This window comes from Vulpes lagopus, chromosome 4, assembly GCF_018345385.1.
Source record: "Vulpes lagopus strain Blue_001 chromosome 4, ASM1834538v1, whole genome shotgun sequence".
NCBI lineage: Eukaryota > Metazoa > Chordata > Mammalia > Carnivora > Canidae > Vulpes > Vulpes lagopus.
In genome coordinates this window covers 2,194,514-2,214,303 of record NC_054827.1, presented here as the reverse complement: position 1 = coordinate 2,214,303, position 19,790 = coordinate 2,194,514, and the positions used below count along the sequence as shown (strand labels likewise).

Sequence of the window (19,790 nt, the reverse complement as noted above, 5' to 3'; positions counted from 1 at the left end):
ACCGCTGTGTGCTGCACACGGATCTCCTCCTATTCCAGGGTGGAATTCTGCAACCAAGTGACACTCAACTGAGGGAGGGAAAAAGGGGCAAAAAATGCATCTTATTCACATCTTATTCACACAGAGTTCTCTTCCCCTCTATGTGTTTCTTCTCACAAATACTCAAGCACTCTTTCTGGAAAAAGTCACAAAATACTAATAAAACAGTCTGTTGGAAAGTACCCGGGGCCAAGTCTGGCCCTCGTGTGTTAAAGGACAAAATGTCCAAGGTCATCGAGCTATGGATGGATTGGAATCCAGGATGCCCCTGCATGTGTGCTCCTCGCACACCATGCGGGAGGACAACGCACCAATGGGACCTCAGGTGGGCTAAGTGAAAGGTCTCGGTCTTGGACTAAGTAGCCTGAAGTAGGGGCCAGGACCTGCAGTGGAGGAACAAATACATCAACAGGATTTGGTGGCCTCCTGTCTTCCTCATCATGTCCTGTATCAGTCAGCAGCTCGGCAGGAAACACAACAAATTCAAACCCTATAAAATGATGCAGTTTAATAAAAGGACTGTTTACAGGCTGGGCAGGCTGTAGGGAAGCAGAGAGGAAGGTGCCAGAACTTGTGGAGACAAAACTGAGGGGAGGCCAAAGGATATGTCCAGCAGGTGGAAACCATCCAGGAAGGGGGCAGGGACAGGGATGGGGGTGATGAGTTCCCTGACCTCAATTTTCTTGCTTCCATATTAGTCTCCTATTGTTGTTGTAAAATAAATAAATAAATAAATAAATAAATAAATAAATAAATAAATAAATAAAATTAAAATTAAAATTAAAATTAAAAATTAAAAATTAAATTTAAAAATAGTGGTAGCTTGAGACAACACAAGTTCACTCCAAGCCCTGAAGGTCCAATGTCCAAAATGAGTCTTATGGGACTAAAATCCAGGCATTAGAACCGGTTCCTCCTGAAGACTCCAGGGAGAATGTGTTCCTTTCTACTTCCAGCTTCTAGAGGTGACCTCTCTTCCCTGACTCCCGGCCCTGTTACCCTGGACTCCGATTCACCATCACATCACCCCATCTAGCGGTGACCCTCTTGACTCTGTCTTTGATTACGATCCTTTGATTACGATCCACTGATTACATCCCCACCTGCAATCTTTAGCTTAACCATCTTTGCAAAGTCCCTCTACCCCACAAGGCAACATATCTGCAGGTTCTGGGGATTAAGATGTGGACGCGTTCGAGGGAAAGGCCGTTACTCAGCTTGTTCTTCTCCGATCCGCCCTGGTGTTCCCCCTCACCTGAGCCTGCCCAAGGCCATGGAGGTGAGCACTCTGGGGCCTGGACCAGGGTCAGGAAGGGAAGATGTGCTCAGGCTGGACAAACAGCCACCACCCGGTGCAACCCCTTCTCCCCAGTGTCTTCAAACTAAAGCTAGAGGTGTGTCCATCTGCTTGTAAATGCAATTTAGTAGCCTCACAAGTTACAGGGGATCTTTACAATCCTGTTGGACCCGCAACCTCACCCACCAGGAGGCTCTATCTCATAAACGTAAAATTTGGAAGAAAAGGAAGATCTATATTTTTTATAATGCGGACCCCATCAGGTAGTTTTCAACGAGTTTCCATTTCAGAGGGAAAAGCGATGAAACATTTTCTGCAATATATTTCAAAAATCTGAAAAGTTAGCCTCAATTGTGGTTTCACAGAAATCTCATTTCTTAATAATCATTACATTCCTGAAGGTCACACTTACGATTCAGTCTGAATCAGCTAAATTTTTTGTGGACGACTTGCAACTCATCCTGTCTGAGGTATTTTCAAATCAAGTGACGATTCTCGTTTACGTTTGTTGGGGTTAAAGTTTTTAGTATTGGAATATGCATCATCCCTAAATTAAAAACAGAGGAATGATTTGAAGTCTGTTCACTGGAATAAAAAATAGAACTAATGTGGAGAACGGCACCCTGAATAGTAGAGTTCGAGATCACACGTACATTGTAGTGTAATCTGCTGGGGCTGCCACAACCACGTGCCACACTCTAGCTTCAACAACACAGATTTATTTCCTCATAGTTCTGGAGGCCAGAAGTCCAAGATCAAGGCACCATGAGGACTGATTTCTGGCAAGACCTCTGTCCTTGGCTTGCAGATGGCCACCGTCTTGCTACGTCCTCACATGGCCTACTCTGAGTGTGAACATGGAGAAAATCCTCTGGTGTCTCTTCTTATGCAGACACCAGTCCTATGAGATTAGGGCAACACTTCTAGGACCTCACTGAACTTTGCCCCTTCAAAGACCTCCCCTCCAGACACTATCACATTGGGGGTTAGGGCTTCAACATTTGAGTTAGGGGGAAGGGAGTCAAGGACACAGTTTCATCCGTATCAACTTGAACAGTACTTTTGTGGGGACATAGAATTTGAAATTGTGTGTGTTGGGACCATTTCATCCAAAAGTGAGACTTCAACAACCAGCAGGAAAAGAGAGAATAAAATAGCCGATCGTGATTATCTGAAGGCTGGACTTTAATGCACCAGTGCTCTGTTTTCCCTACTTTCTCCCAGTGGATACACAATTGTTAACTTTTTCTAATGGACTGAAAGCAGCCATGGAAGCCCTCCTATCATATTCATAGAAAGCACAGTGATCTCTTTGACAAACCAATTTCTTTTCTGGGGGGGGGGCGGAGGCACCTGGATGGCTCAGTGGTTGAGTATCTGCCTTTGGCTCAGGTTGTGACTCCGTGGTCCTGGGATTGAGTCCTGCATCGGGCTCCCTGCATCACTTCTCCCTCTGCCTATGTCTCTGCTTCTCTCTCTGTGACTCTAGTGAATAAAGAAATAAAATCTTAAAAAAATATATTTCTTTTCCAGGAGGAAGTCCAAAATAATAATGCTCATGTAAAATGAATTTTTCATCTGAAAACAAAAAAAGGCAAACAAGAGACCAAAATCTAAATACACTCATAGGAGTGTGAGGACACACAGTCGGTGGCAGAGGCCCCTGAGGGGTCCAGCCCCGGCGGCTGAGCGCCTACTGTGTCCCCAGTACTGGGAAAAGAGCTGCAGAATCAATACCCACCCGTGGATCTCATCTTCCAGGGAGGAAACACAACAAGCGAGGAAACAGACTGCAGATTGCAATGGGTTCTGTGAAGGAAAGCACGCAGAGCAGCCCGGGGAGGGCACCCCAGAACGGCCAGGCAGTGGTGGCCTCTCTGGGGAGGTGACACCTGGGGCAAGAACCGAAGACAGAAAAGACGGTTAGGAAACTAAAGCGAGTGCAAACATGCAGATGGGAACAACACCTCGTGTTGGAGGGGCAAGAAGGAGGCCCGTGCAGCTGGAGGCCCCCAGTGCAGGCCAATCCCGAAGGATCGCTCCTGTTCTCTTCCCTCCTTGGGCCAATGGTGACACTGCACAGCATCTTCTGAAATCCCACTCCAAGGAGGTAACTGAATGGGAAAATACACTGTGCAGGCCCAAGCACAGCTGCCCCGTGACTGGGATTCCCCCTGGCGTGGCACACGAGGAGGCCCTGCTCAGGCTCTGGAGGGACGCACAGGCTCCGGGTCTTGTTGACTCACTGTCTTGCTTGGATAAGAGAATGCTCTACAGCTTCTATGTTTGATAACGTACCCCCAACGGCATCACAGAGCCACCTGTGATGCCACCAGCTGCTGCCTTCCTAACCACCTAAAATCACAAGAAGGGACCTTTCATTCCACCGAAACAATAAGGATGGACCCTGGTATCCGGGGAACCTGACTTGCCACCCAGGTGTCCTCCTGGCAGCGTGGTTACAGGCCGCAGACCAGACCGCAGTCAGCACCGCCCCTTCAACGACGCAAAGCCATCGAGAGTATGACTCCCGTTATTTAACACATGATTTTATGTGTGTTATCTTAAAATGCCGATTTTCAAGATGAAGCTACTTTGGACCCCCATTTCTGATTATTTGAGAAACACCGTTCTAAATAGAACATACCTTCCAATCAATTAGCAAATGCCCTGTCACCTACGCTTCCTGTGTCGTCTGTACTCACTTAAATCTCTTCCCGTTATGAGAGATTATATGCTCTGATGCCACATCTTTGTCCCTTGTCAGAGATCAAATGGCGCTAATAGGGGAATGATGCCACTAACGTCCCCCGAGGAAACCAGTGTGACCGTCGCAGCCAAGATGTGTTTCATCCAAAAGGAAAAGGTCAGAGGAGAAGGCAAAGCCCCCTTAAGGAGAGATCTGATGCGTGTTGAGCACAGAGAAACACCTTCCAAATCAGACGCTCTTGCACCCGCACAGGGTTCCAGACAGGATAGGCCTTTGCGAGATTCCCGAAGAACCAGAGGAATGGAGGCCTAAGAAGAGCTTGCTTCCAAACAGGAGTGACGACTCCAGCTAGAAGAACCCAAAGGGATTCAGGGACGTCTCCTAGAAGCCCCCGGAGGACGTTGAGCCTGGACGGGACGGGAGCCAGCAGGGCCTCTATTCACGGTTGCCGAGGCTGTGCACTGCACAAATGCCCGGCCGAGGGAGCAGCGCGGGGGGGCAGTGGGAAGAGGAAAGCCAGCGTGCTTGTAAAACCTGCGTGCTCTTGGAGACGAACGGAGAGGAAGGGGAGGCCGGGGGGGGGGGTGCCCCCTGGAAGCAGCCCCAGGTCGCCCCGCGGAGAGGGACGCGCTTCCCCCTCCGCTAGCAGGTGCGCCGGGAGCCCTGGACCGGTCCATCGGCCTCGGTGTCGGCGGCAGGTGCGGGGTGGGAAGCGGGCGCGGAGCCGAGGGAAAGCCGCGGACCACCCCCGGGCGCCACGGAAAGGGTCCAGGCGGGCGGGGAGCGCCGGCGGCCCCCAGGCCTTCCCGCGACCTGCCGCGCGCAGGAGCCCCGCTCCGCCTTCCCAGGTGGGCGCACACTGCTCGGCTCCCGGATGCACCTGCTGGGACCGGGTGCGGGCCTCAGGGCGGCCCACAGGCCTGTGCGCGGCGGCTCCCCAAGCTCCACCCGCTGTCCCTCTGCGCATCCGTGGCTGCAGGGAAACCGACTCGGTGGTGGTGGTGGTGGTAGTGGTGGGGTCATAGTGGTAGTGGTGCTGACGGTGGTGGTGATGAGACAGTATTGGTGGTGGTGGTGGGACCATATTGGTGGTAGTGGTGGTGGTGGTGGTGGTAGTGGTAGGACGCAGGGTGTGAACTGAGCGGGGGAGGAAGGCGAAGGGAAGCAGGGGGCAGAGCACAGAAGGCCCACCAGGGGCAAGCCCAGGGTAGCCTCACGGACCCCTGGGTCATCCTGGACGTGGGTGCTGCACCCAGGAGGGGGCCCTGATGGACTGAGAGCAGGACACATGGCGGGGAGCCCTTCCCCCGGGGCCCTGGCCCCACATCCCACATCTGCCAGACCTGCTGCACCTGCCGCCGAGGGACTTGGGTGCAGTGTCGCCGATTCTCCCGTGTCTCTATGTGCTCCCTCAACCCATATTCCTGACGCACCTGCTGTGTGCCCGGCGCTCGGGAGGCCTGCTCCCCACAAGGCCGACTCCACCTGCGGCCCCTCTGCCTGCTGCCCACGCTGGGCCCCAGACAGGGGCACACACACCGGGAGCCACTTCCCACAGTCGGGAGGGGGCCTGCGAGATGGGGCACTGGCCCCCAGGGATGGGGCTCATCCTGCTTAGGAGGCGCAGCCCACACTGAGGAGATGCAGAAGGAGGTAAGCTCGCCCCTCCTCCCTCCTCCCCCTCCTCTTCCTTCTCCTCCTTCTCCTCCCCCTCCTCCCCCTCTTTCTCCTCCCCCTCCTCCTCCTTCTCCTTCTCCTCCCCCCCTTCTATATGGAACATTTCATGAACTTGCATGTCATCCTTACACAGAGGACATTCTAATCTTCTCTGTAGCGCCCTAATTTTACCATGTGCTGCTGAAGCAAACACTCTCCTGTCTCTTCTTAGAAGGGCGTGCATCCCATCATCGGGGCTCCAGCCTCATGACCTCATTCACCCCCCCCCCCAAGCTCTATCTCCTGACATGGTCACCCTGGGGATTTAGGATTTCAACATACAGATATGGGGCTTGGGGAGATGTTACAGCTGCAGTATGTAACACTGACTCACCCTACCCACACCCAAAGAAACACAACTGCTTCAGGCCTAAATACCTCCAACAGCATAGTTAATATTAGAGTGTATGTAAGATTAAAATATCTGGTTGTAAAATAGGAAGCAAGTAAGAGGTGAGAGAAGAAACGGGGGTAATGGAAACCATCGCTTCCGTGAACTTGCTTTTTTGGGGAAGATGGGAGAGGAAAGTGAGCAGAGCATGTGAGGCCTTTGGTCCAAATTTCATCTTTCCTACACGTAAGCAATGAGACCTAACCTTGTCTCAACTTTAGTTTTTCATTGTAAACTGAATCCCTACTTCATATGACTTTGGGGGAAATGTTAAACAGGATATGTGCAGAGCAGGAGACCTCGTCCTGTGCAGTCATGCAGCCGGGGGTGCCCACGTCACCCTCACTGGCACCATCACCAGCCTCCCCACTGCTCCTTCCACACAGTACCAGGCACTCGTAGGGCTCACATAACTCCAAGTACGGATCAGTTGGTCACAACTATCCTAGAACGTAGAGCCTGTGGAAGGGGCTTAATCTTATTCATTGAGAATCAAAGAACTGTGCTTCTGCAAAGTAAAAGACCTTTTTCAATTCCAGTGTGACCTGAAATATACAGAAAATGGATTGAAGTATAACCGTGTCCTTCCACTGAATCGTGGGCAGAAACTACAGGCAGCAGGACACACAGTTGCTCTCAAAGAGAGCACCCATGGGCGCTTGCTTGCGTGGCAGAGGGAGTTGAGCATCTGACCCTTGGTTGCAGTTCAAGTCACGATCTCGAGGTGGTGAGATGGATGCATTGGGCTCTGCATGCAGCAGGGAGTGTGCTGGAGACTCTCTCTCTCTCTCTCTCTCTCTCTCTGCTCCTCCCCACCCCTGCTCGCTCTATCTATCCCCCTAAAATAACTTAAAAAGAAAAAAAAAAAGAGGGCACCCAGTATAGAAACACAGGGCCAAACTCGGATGGAGTCAAGGTGATCTCCTCGCTAATAATCACCTGTCAGTGTGGCTTTCACAAAGCGCATAGGAAAGCAACAACTTCCTTGAAACACACTGAAAGACACACTTGCTTAAAATCTCAACGTGGACGGAGCACCCGGGTGGCTCAGTCGGTGAAGCGTCTGCCTTCAGCTCAGGTCCAGAGGTCGAGCCCCAGGTGGGGCTCCCTGCCTAGGGGAGAGTCTGCTTCTCCCTCTGCCCTGCCCCACCACTCATGCTCTCACTCTCAAATAAGTAAATAAGGTCTTTTAATTTAAAAAAAAAAAATCCCAACTTTGAGAAACTGTAGATGTTTGGACGTTTCTGCCGATCGGAAAGACTCGGTGCTCCAGCCCGGAGCCGCAGAGCCAGCAGAAACACGGTGAGCAGAAGCTCCAGGACCGAGGTAGTGCCATCCCCCTGCACACGCTCCTCAAAGGTCACTTGAGGAGCCACGGTCACAGTGAGGCATGTGTGTGTGTGTGTGTGCCTGTGCACGTGCAAGAACACGGCTGCCGCTCTCTGAATTCCGCTGCACATCATGCTCTGAATTTCCACGGCCGAGTTTCTGTCCTTCTCTCTGCATGTATTTCTCACCTTTATGAGCATCTCAATGTCAAAAATGCTGCTCCAGGAGAATTACAGCGTGACGTCTGGGCACCGACGACTGTGGTCACGGTTTGTCCACACTCACAGGGAGACGTCGGGAAGGAAATTTCCCAAGTGTGCGTTGTGGGAAACAACACTGTGTATCTCTCCAGTCTCTGGCCTTGTTTTTGACACTTTTTAAAACATCATGTTTTAAAAAGCTGGTAGGCCCCGTGGGCGGGCGCCAAGCAGCAGGCCCAGGGTGCACAGGTGTAGCCAGGCGGGGCCTCCGCCCAGGTGGCCTGGCCCAGAGGCCACGCTCCAGTCGCCCCACTTCCCCAGCTGCTCCCCCTGGAAAATCTTTCCCTTTGGAGGTTCTGGTTCAGCTCAGGGGACCCCCTCTGTGGGTTGGTCCTGAAGAGCGCACGGGGTAAGTGCCGCTGTGTTCCCCTTCGTGTGACCGGGGACGCAGCCAGATGGCCAGGCCTGTCACCTGCCCCTGCCGCCACCCAAAGGCAGGGACCGAGGGACCACACCAGCCAGAGCCGGCCTGTGCTGGGGCCTGGTGACCGCTGTGCTGAGCCACCCTGCAGCCTCTGGTGCAGACGTTGCTCCTCCGTGCAAAAATCCACATCTTTGCACACACACCGGCAGCCCCCCAAGTTGCCCTTCCAACTTGGCGTCTGAGAAAAGAAACGGTTAATAAAACAACAAAAACCTTGGAAGGACACCTCGGAGAATCACACTGTTAAAAGAACAAACCGGTGCCCCGAGGACGGTAACGGCTTTACACCCCAACTCCGGCGGCCGGTGCAAACGTTAATAATGTGAAGAAGGTAGGTGTGAGCGTGACATTTTGGTGTCAGGGCGCTCAGCATGAACCAGCCTTTCAAAGGGACATAAATCCGTATCCAGATTTCTTCAAATATCAACTCTGCCTGGAAGTAGCAGCTAAGAGGCTAAGAGCTTTAGAGCAACATTTCCATGACAAAAGTCGGGCTTTGCTCCTGTTCCCATCCCTGATCCCCATCCCCTCCTTGCAAGACAGCGCCGCTCATTAAACATTTCAGTCACGTTCAATAGCTTCCCGAAGTGTCTTCTGCTCAGTACATCCATTTTTTTTCTCTAATTATATTGATTTTTACCAAATTGCAGTGTCTCTCTGAGCTGATTTCCAAATATCAAAAACCTTCAATGAAAGGGAAACACAAACGCGTGGGGCTCCAGCCAGACCAGGCGCATTGTCCCCCCCAAGGGCCTCTGGGAGAGAGGCCGGGGTGGGACACGGAATTCCCGAGAACAAGCGGCCCCTGGGGCGGCCAGCGCCACCCCCTCGGGTGTTGCTTGTTCTACTTGCCTGGTAACTAGGTCAAAGTCAAGGGCTGGCACCGTGCTTGCACTTTCCACGTGGTGTCTCAGGGTGATCAGAAGGCAAATCGACACTTAAGGGATGTTTTTAAAATCCAATCCGGAGTGCTTTCATCGGCCGGCAGGAGGAACAGCCTAGGCCCTGGACGGACACGACCGCTTTCCTTTTAAAAAGCAGAAGATTAGGGCACCCTTGGGAGTGGGGGCTCAGGGGTTGAGCTTCTGCCTTCGGCCCAGGGTGTGATCCCAGGGTCCCAGGATCCAGCCCTTCATCGGGCTCCCCACAGGGAGCCTGCTTCTCCCTCTGCCTGTGTCTCTGCTTCTCTCTCTGTGTCTCTCATGAATAAATAATTTTTTAAAAATACTTTTAAAAAATAAAAAATAAAAATAGAAGACATTTCTGTGCAGGCTTCACTGCCACCGACCACAGGGCTGACCCCCCGGCACTGAGCTGTCCATCCTGCGCACCTGCCCCCCTTCCGACGGTCAGCATGCAGTGGCCCCTGCCCGTCCACACCTGTGCGCACGCACTCGATCATTTAAAATGTTTCCCAGATATGTATTGGGCATCAAATCTTTGCTGGGTGTGGTGCTACGAACCCAGTGAGGCAGGGAAGAGAAAAATCCAGACCGACTGCTGCTGGAGCTCACTTCCTCCGGAACGGGACTTTGACATTGAGCTGCCGGGCGACACACACCTTTCCTCCCTGACCCGTCCCCCTTGCACCTGGGATGCCCCCATCGTCTCAGCCACCCAGGTGGGAGGCCTGGAGTGGGTGCTGACCCTGCTGTCTCTGTGTCCCAGCGACTATAAAGGCCAGTCCCAGGAGACCCGGTCCCCAGCTGCCTCCCACAAGCTTAATGAAGAGGCTCCTTATCCACTTCTCACTTCTTATTTTTCTCCACTGCCTTGATGTCAGATTAAGGATTATAAAATGGAGAAATAGCATGTAGCTTGGGTGGTAAACTTCCCCTGGCTTTCCCATTAACTACTCCTCGCACAAAATCCCAGGTAGCCTCCTGATTCTTCTCTTGCCCATTGGGTGACAGGCGGAGGGGCAGCCTAGCATCCCTCTGAGTCAGTCTTTGCCCTGCTCAGAACACCCCAGTCCAGGCCCTCGACCGCAGCCAACAGCTATACCTCCGCTTAGCAGTTCACTTGCTTCTCTGCCTTAAAATCTGTTTTTAAAGAGTTTCACATTGGGGGAGCCCAGCCGGCTCGGTCGGTGGAGCATGGGACTCTTGATCTTGGGATTGTGAGTTCAAGCTCCACATGTGGTGAAGAGTTCACTTAAAAAAATTTTTAGGTTTCATCTTTCTCTTAGGTGACCAGATATGACACCAGAGGACAGAGATACTTTTAGTGTTAAGTAATGTACAACCCTTCGAGTGGACTCTCCTGCACACTTTCCCAGACCCTTGCATTTTCTAAAATGTGCCACCCACTGTGCGTGTGTGCAAACATATTCACTCATACTCCTGGTTTCCTGTATCCTTTCTTCGCCAGGTCTTCCCCCGATCCTGAAATGATCCCACAGTAGTGTACTGTAGTTTCAGGCCGGGAAGCATCTACCAATTGTTGCAAGACCCTCCCAGTGACCTCTCCCACTTCAGGAGCTCAGCACGCAGGTGAGCTGATGCTCACCGACGGAGCAGGATGAAAGCCTTGGACACAGTCTGGGAAGTGGGTGCTTCCCACTTCCGTCCTGCCCTCTTCTTCCCCCTGCAGAGAGCCCAACCACCTCATCCCCACACTCACCTCCCCTTCTCCGGCAACTCCTCTTGTTGGATGCTGCACTCCACCTTCTTGCAGGCATGGGAAGATTGCTCTGGCAACCCTGCCCTTCCATCTCCTCCTTTTTTTTTTTTTCAGATTTTATTTATTCGTGATTCATTATTATTATTTATGTATTATTCATGAGTACACAGAAGGAGTGAGAGGCAGAGACACAGGCAGAAGGGAAGCAGGCTCCATGCAGGGAGCCCAATGTGGGACTTGATCCCAGGACTCCAGGATCATGCCCTGGGCCAAAGGCAGGTACTAAACCACTGAGCCATTCAGGGATCCTCCCATCTCCTCCTTTCTTGACACTGATTTTTCCACTGTGCAGATTATTTGCATTGGTCTACAATAAGCTGTTTTTCCCCCCATCCTAAAATGTAGACAAAACAAAACCCTAAACCTCTTCCCCTCCACCCACAGCTCCTTTTATCCTGTTCTCTTTCATAGTAGGAACGTTTGTCTGAAAATCATCATCTATTTTGTAGTTTATTTTTTTTTAAAGATTTCACTTATTTGAGAGAGAGTGAATGAGCATGAGTGCTGAGGAGGGCAGAGGCGGAAGCAGACTCCCCACTGAGCAGGGAGCAGGACACAGGGCTCCATCCCAGCACCCCAAGATCAAGACCTTAGCTGGAGGCAGACTCTTAGCTGACTGAGCCACCCCTATTCTGTCTTGAATTCTTCCTAGATTTTCTTAACCCCATTTCCATCGGGCTTTCTCTCACACCACCTCCCTGCAACTGCTCTTGCCACAGTCCCCAAAGAACCCACACTGACACCTAATGTGCATCGTCAGCTTCCTGACTTGGTCAGTGGTAGTCCTCCTCCCTGAAGTGCCTTCCAACGTTAGCTCTGGGGACACTGCGTGGTGTTCCGCTCCTTTGAAGCACCATGGCATGCCCTTCACTGCGTTTTCCTCATCACTCCAGCTCATGTTTCCTCTCCCCATACTCTCTAGGCCCCATCCCTTTGTGTTGATGAGTCTTGATGGCTCCTGAACTCAGACTCCTTTATCCTGCTGACCACTGGCACACCCCACTGTACATGTCATGGGCACCTCAAGATTAAGGTACCTGAGTCCTGCTCCATTCCTCCCCGATGCCTATCACACTTCAAACGGTCTGCCCTCCTGATTGTGGCAGTTTGAAAGACACCATCCTGGCTCTTAATCTTCAGCAAACACTTCTGACCTCAATGTCCCCAAGCAATTATGAAATTACAGTCAAGCTGCCCATCCTTGAAAAGGACACTTCTCTCTCATAGAGCTAGGTGTGAGCCAACAAGCTATTGTGGCCAGCGAGTCAGTGGAGGGGTCACAATGAGCCTCTTAGGCTCTGCTGGATCCCTCTCAGCTCTGGGAGCAGGATGATATAGAACGAGTATTTGAAGCTCTCAAGTCAATGAGCAACAAAGATCAGTCAGCAAAGACTTATGGGATTTGAAGATGAGAACTGCCCTCGGAGCACTACATATTATTAGTTTCAGATATTCCCCATGGTTAAAAGCCACTGAGGTAAAACTATTCATCACCCAAGATCATCTGAAGTCAAATAGGAGATAAAGCCAGATAGTAAATATTGGGAGGAAGAGCAAATTTTGCCAATCCCTGATGCTGACACACCTAACTGTGTTCTTGAAAAAAATACATGCAAATAATTTAAGTAAGAAATGTGGCAACAAATCCTCAGAGTGATTCTTACTACAACTGGTGTAACATATTGAAATGGGTCTCTTCTTATCTATTGCTCTGCAGGTGAAAAGGGAGCCATCATTTTAAGAGCATTATGTCCCCATAATGGGCATTGAGGAGTGTTACCCAAATGGCATCCAGTGTTCCCAAAAGCCAAGGAAAGCTTTCATTTTATAAACTGTAGGCTTTCTAGAAATTAAAAGATCTATGAAATTTCTTTTAAGATCTTTCTCAGGTTTTACACAGAGTGATAATGATGATCATCATGTACTGAGCATCTATAATTATCTTCACAATAGACATACAAGTTATCTATTATGTCCATTGGTGGAAAAGACTGAGTTTGGCCAACGAGACAGAAAGTCACAGGACTGGAGTTTGAACCTAGATTTATGAACTTCCTTCAATGCCATGATGCCTCTCTACCTCAGACAAAGAATCAGAGAACAAAAAAAAAGACATAGAAAACATAGCTAAAATTACCAAATTAGACAGATTAAAGTCTGTAATGTTAAATTAATCCACAAATAAATCCTACTTTGGGAACTTAGGATGAATTTTAGCTGCCCTTTCCAGGCATAGGACCACTCTTAAAGATCCCCCATGGCACTGCCATGCTCTGTTTATTTTTATTTTAATGTCTCTAATTTGGTGTGCAGCCAAAGTCATTTTCCTTGGCCAAGGATTAGTTAATTCTTGTATTTTGTGCCAAGAACCAATGATAAATTACTTAGATTTTGCAAGAAATTGCCCATTTCCATATATCAGACTTTCATATGAATCATTAAGCTTCATCAAATGGCCTTCCCGATCCCCTCAGCCCGACTGAACTTTAGACAGGCTTCTTCCTGACGTTTCTCCCTGACCTCCTTTTTCTCAGAGGATTTACTTTAGAAAACTTTCCATTGCAAATTCTTTCTTTGCCCCTAGAGACGTAAATCTTCTGCAACCCAGGACTGTCCTTCTCAAGACCCTGGAGCCCGCCCTCTGAAATGTAATCCTCCAGGACCAGGGTCCCTGCCTCCCAGTCTACGGGAGGAGAAGCCTGACTTCTTGACTAGCGCGGGTCAGTGACCAGGGATGGATGAATCCCAAGGACCAACCCATCCCTGAGGTCCTTCAGTACTTTTGCCCTAACCCAACTCTTAAAACTCTCCTACCTTCTGTCCCCCCAATGGAGTTGAGTTCAATCTCTTCCTCCTACTGTGACAGTCTCATTTCCCGGTGACAACAGCCTTGGATACAATCTTCCTTGCCCATTGAACTCCATCAGTGCAAGCTTTCCTTGACGAGCTAACGGAATCTAAATGTCATGGGATTTCCAGGAGAGAATTCGAGGTGGATGCACCAGAATGCTGGAAAGCCTCTGGAGGCAAGTGCCTGCTGGCTCAGCAGGTTTATAAGACATGGATATTTAAACTCATTCAGTCAAATGTCCCATCCTTTACCAAGTCATTTTCTGTAATAATAAACCTCTAAAATTCACATCATTATAAACATCCATTCATCTGGGAAATACTTGAGCTCATTTTAAATCTCTGTCTGATTTACTTTCAAGCCATCATGTAGGTCAAATGTTTTAAGTCATTTTCTGATTAAACCCACACCACCCATGAACAGAAGGGGAAACAACTGGCACGATCACATCAGGATCACAGATTAAGAAAGGAAAAGGAAGGGTGTCAATTGTAACTAGGGAATTGCATACATAGAAAGAAAAAAAAAATAGAACAACATCAGAAACCCAGGGGGGAAACTGTCAAGCATAGGGCAGGGGGAAGAGATACATAAAGGGATTTGATGAAATGTAAAAAAATTAGATTTCCCCCCAAAATTATCCCTTAACAAGCAAAAAAAAAAAAAAAAAAAGGAAAAAGAAAAGAAAGAAAGAAAACATCAAGGAAGGAGTGGATAGCTTCTTGAGAAGAATGAATGGCCTTCCGCAGAAAGACGGTAAGAGTCCCTTCCCTCAAGGATCTTGCAGTTCCACCACATACAAAAAGGTAAAGAAAAGAATCAGGGAGGGAGGAGCAATGATGTCATCCCCACAAGGTGCCCAGGCAATTAGGGAGGAGGTCAGAACAAGAAGTCGGCGCTCCTGATTACCCTCCAACATCTCACTCTGTGATCCATGGCCCCTTTCTGCCAATAGAGCTAATTACCGAGTGTGGTAATTATATTCTTCTTCCTACATTTCTTGGGCAATTTCAATTCCATAAGGTGTCATTCCTCCAAGTCAAGTTCTTGCTGATCATAAATAAAGCTCTTGCTGATGATAAATAAAACTCTTAATAATCTAGACTTGAAGTGAGATGCAATCTCAGCCCCTTGTGACTTCAAGAGCCCTGGAGAGTCAATTTAATTCTCGTCGCTCTCCAACATGAGGACTCGTTTCTACAGATACAGCCCTGGCTTTCCCCCTCGTGAACCTGTCCCTGGGGTGCCTGCTGCATACATCTACGACTCGATGGGCTTGGGTTTTGTTGTCATTATCTCAAAATGCATCTATTACTTGCAGATTCTTGAGTCAACCTATAGCCGAAAACTCAATTCAATTTAAGAACAAAAAGAATAAAATTCCCCCAAAAGATGAGGGCAGGATGATAGGCACTGCAGAAATGTAGAGAGATTGAAAAAGGTCCTAAGAGGCAAAGAAGATTAAAAACAGGGAAGGTGAGCTTGAAGACATCGACAAAACCCAGATAGCGCTTTGGGAGAGAATTTCCATAGAATATCTGCTTCCTTCAGTTCCAATGGCACCGACCGGAACCCAGGGCTCACTCTGACCTTACCTGTCACGACATGGGGGGGAAAGGTGAACCTGTAGTTGCTATGGCAACCTCCCTTTTTGGCTTCCACCTCTCATTTTCTTCAATTCATCTTCTCTGAGTTGCTTATCTTTCCTCTTTATCAAGTTACCAGCTCCTCTGCAATTATTTTTAAAATTTGACTTAAAATCCCAGCTGTATTGTTAAGGGTTCTATACACATTAGTAAAGCAAAATCACTTCCTGTCATAAACCCCTGGCTCACTGCGATGAGCTTTATTAAACAGCTACCATCCAAAGCTCATTTTAATGATGAGCTAACATCCCCAGGTGCGCTGTGTGTGTGTGGGCGGGTGTGTGACAACATTGGGGGACAAGAATTCAAGGGCTCATTTATTTGAGAAGACTCGCCCTCCATGGTTCTGCTAAATGTACCCAAATTTCAGAGTTGCTGTAAGTCCTTCCTTTATGCATTTATGCCCTCGTGGATTTCAGGGGTGGGGGGGGCAAGTATGAGAAGAGAAGGCTCATCAGAGCAGAAGTGGGGATGCCGCTCTCCTGCCGATGAGAACGGGCTCCTGGGGAGGTCAGTGCACCCCACCTGGCCTGTTCCCCCTTCTCTGACAAAGAGAAAGCCATACCTGTGCTTTCTGTCTCAGAGATGCTGTGAGTGTTCAGACAGATATTGCACATAAAAAACGGTATGCCAATGTAGGCTATTATTATGTAATTTAGATGTTTTCTACACCATCAAAATTCGTTTCTGAGAGCTGCTGGCTGCTCACGGTGACAGCCATGCGTAGCGTTAGTGAGCGTAATTGGGCAGCGAGCCATCCTGCTTCCTGGATTAGTGAGGTTTTGTTTATGAAGAAGTTCTCGATGTTTAGAATTTTTTTTTTCTCCATACTTGCTAATTGGCCTTAAATGCTAGTAAAGAAAAAGCTGCTACTGACAGCAAATTAAAGTCGCCTTCGTTTCATTTCTTTTGAAGCCCTGTTTACCCTAAGACAGGATTTATTTTTTGTTCCACATTTTTTTAAAGTTTTTTTTTAAATTATGTTAGGTGGTAAAAATATAAAGAAAAACATGGTTCAATATGTAAGCTCTTCTTTTATTTTTTTAGATTTATATTCAATTAGCCAGCATAGAGTAGATCATTAGTTTCTGATGTAGAGTTCAATAATTCATCAGTTGTGTATAACACCCGGTGCTCCTCTCATCACGTGACCTCCTTAATGGCCATAGCCCAGTTACTCCACCCTCCCCACATCCCCTCCAGCAACCCTCAGTTTGTTTCCTAGAGTGAAGAGTCTCATGGATTTTCTCCCTCTCTGATGACTTCCCATTCAGTGTTTCCTCCCTTCCCCTATGATGCTCTGCTCTGTTTCTTATATGCCACATATGAGTGAAACCACATAATTGGCCTCCTCTGATTGACTTATTTCACTCTGCATAATACCCTCCAGTTCGGTCCACATCGATGTAAATGGTAAATATTCATCCTTTCTGATGGCCGAGTACGATTCCATTATGTATATAGGCCACATCTTCTTTATCCACTCATCTGTTCAAGGACATCGCAGCTCTTTCCCCAGTTTGGCTATAATGGACACTGCTGCTGTGAACACTGGGAGCAGGTGCCCCTTAGGCTCACTGCATCTATATCATTGGGGTAAATACCTAATAGTGCAATTGCTAGGTCATAGGGAAGCTCTATTTTTAACTCTTGGGGGAACCTCCACACTGTCCTCCAGAGCAGCTGCCCCAGCTTGCATTCCCACCAACAGTGCAAGAGGGTTCCCCTTTCTCCACATCCTCACACCAATATTTGTTGTTTCTTGAGTTGTTAATTTTAGCCATTCTGACTGGTGTGAGCTAGTATCTCATTGTGGTTTTTATTTGTATTTCCCTGATGACAAGTGATGCGGAGCATATTTTCATAGGTATACTGGGCATTTGTGTCTTCTTTGGAGAAAGGTCTGTTCACGTCTTCTGCCTATTTCTTCACTGGATTCTTTTTTTTTGGGGGGGGGTGTAATTGAGTTTGGTAAGTTCTTTATATATTCTGGGTATTAACCCTTTATCTGATAGGTCATTTGCAAGTATCTCCTCGTTCTGTAGGTTGTCTTTTAGTTCTGTTGATTGTTTCCTTTGCTGTGCAGAGGTTTTTTTATCCTGATGAAATCCCAACAGTTCATGTTTGCTTTTGTTTCCCTTGCCTTTGGAGACATGTCTCACAAGAAGTTGCTGTGGCCAAGGTCAAAGAGGTCACTGCCTGTGTTCTCCTCTAGAATTTTGATAGATCCTGTCTCATATTTAGATCTTTCATCCATTTTGAGTTTATCCTTGTGTCTGGTGCAAGAGAGTGGTCTAGTTTCATTCTTCTGCACGTGGCTGTCCAATTTTTCCAGCACCATTTATTGAAGAGACTGTCCTTTTTCCATCAGATATTCTTTCCTATTTTGTCGAATATTAGTTGACGGCCCATTTCTGGGTTCTCTATCCTGTTCCATTGATCTATGTGCCTGTTGTTATGCCAGTACCACATTGTCTTGATGCTTACAGATTTTAATATAGCCAGAATCCCAGAACCAGCTTTGGTTTTCTTTTTCAACATTCCTCTGGCTATTCAGGGTCTTTTCGGGTTCCATACAAATTTTAGGATTATTTTTTCTAGCTCTATGAAAAATGTCAGTGGTATTTTGATATGGATTGCATTGAATGTGTCGATGGTTCTGGGTAGCATGGACATTTTCACAATATTTATTCTTCCATTTCATGAGCATGGAATGTTTTTCCATTTCTTTGTGTCTTCCTCAGTTTCTTTCATAAGTGTTCTTTGAGTATTTTAAATTCCATAAGAGGGCAGCCCAGGTGGCTCAGCGGTTTAGTGCCACCTTCAGTCCAGGGTGTGAACCTGGAGACCCGGGATCAAGTCCCACATCAGGCTCCCCGCATGGAGCCTGTTTCTCCCTCTGCCTGTGTCTCTGCCTCTCTCTGTGTCTCTCATGAATAAATAAACAAAATCTTAAATAAATAAACAAACAAACAAACAAATAAATAAATAAATAAATTCCATAAGAGTATATTTTGCATGTGTGCACACATGTGCATATTTGTATGTGTGGTGTGTATGTGTGTACATGCGTGCGCATTGTGCGCATGTGTGTGCAAGTGTGTGGTGTGTGCATGTGAATGCACATGTATGCAAGTGTGTACATGTATCTGTATACATGTATGTGTGTGCATATGTAGGAGGATTTGGTAACCTTCTGGATGGTTTTAAGGCCATTTTGAATAGCTATAGAGGGAATAGTTGGGATTTATTAAGAACTTTAGTCATATAGGTTTAATTTGAAGTTTGGGGTCCCAAATCAGCCTTCATATGTATACTATATTTTCTCCAGGGTTTTATACCAATTTGAGATGTGACTGGCTTCTGCCATTTATAACTTTTGAGGCTACAAAGCGTCTCAAACTTCTCTAGGCCTTGGTTTGTACACCCCTACAAATAGAGATGGTGTTACCCATTTTCCAGGCTCCAGAGCTCAAGAGCACACCGTAGAATGCCTGACAGGCAGTAGGTTCTCAGTCACTCTGTGACGGTGGCCAGGACCAGAATCCTGATGCACTGCTGGTAAGATCTCTTTGCTAGCAGTCCTCCAGTGAGACGTGGAAACTAGAGTAGTGTTGGCCTTGCCACATTCCTGCCGAGCTTCAGGCGCCCACACAGAAGGGAAGAGCCACATTCCATCCTCCAATCTGTATCTCAGGGACCATTTTAGAAATGACCTCATCTCTCTCGCTTACTCTTAGCACTGATCTATCTACTTCCATAGGACAACACATCTCAGTGGAAAGACCATGAGGGGAAAATATGATGGCAGGCATCCCACTTCATACACATACACTTGTACACACTAATCCTACACCAAAGCCTTCAAACCCTAAATCTGTGGGTATGGAAACCCTCTCACTTACTTTTACTAAAGACAAAAGAACTAGAGACAAAGGTCTGACATCATGAGAACATTAACTGAAAAGCAATTATCCAAGTCAGTGGCTGTGGAGAAAGGCATCAAGAATTAATTAGGACCTCCTCTTCACACTAAGGAGCAAGAGCTACAGTGGAGCTGTAGGAGCGTGGGCTCTGGGGGTCAGGGAGCCTGGTCTCTGATCCAAGTCACATTCATTGGTGGCGATGCATCTGCCAAGTTATAAACCCTCTCCCTTGGTTTCCTCAAAGTGGGATGAAAAATAAGATAGTACACATAATGCACTCAGAACATTCGGTGGTGAGCAGCACACATACAGTGAGTGTGAGCTGCTCACAGGGGCACAGGCACCGCCAACACCAGAACAAGGACTTGTGGTGATCAGAGACAGGTATGAACAGCATGCTGTGGTCCTGAGACATACACCGTAAGGTCAGAAACATAATCGTGTGGCTTTACCTGCAGAGGACTTGCCCAGTGTCGGGCCACCACTGCAGGTTGCACACACATTACTGGACTAATGTCA

General features: G+C 48.1%; 1 non-coding gene across 1 annotated transcript; it reads right to left on the bottom strand.

Moving 5' to 3' along the window:
* Positions 1–5,811: 5,811 nt before the first annotated feature.
* LOC121490223 lies at positions 5,812–5,914 on the bottom strand. Its single transcript, XR_005987551.1, has one exon. It is a non-coding gene; the product is annotated as a U6 spliceosomal RNA (small nuclear RNA).
* Positions 5,915–19,790: the final 13,876 nt, after the last annotated feature.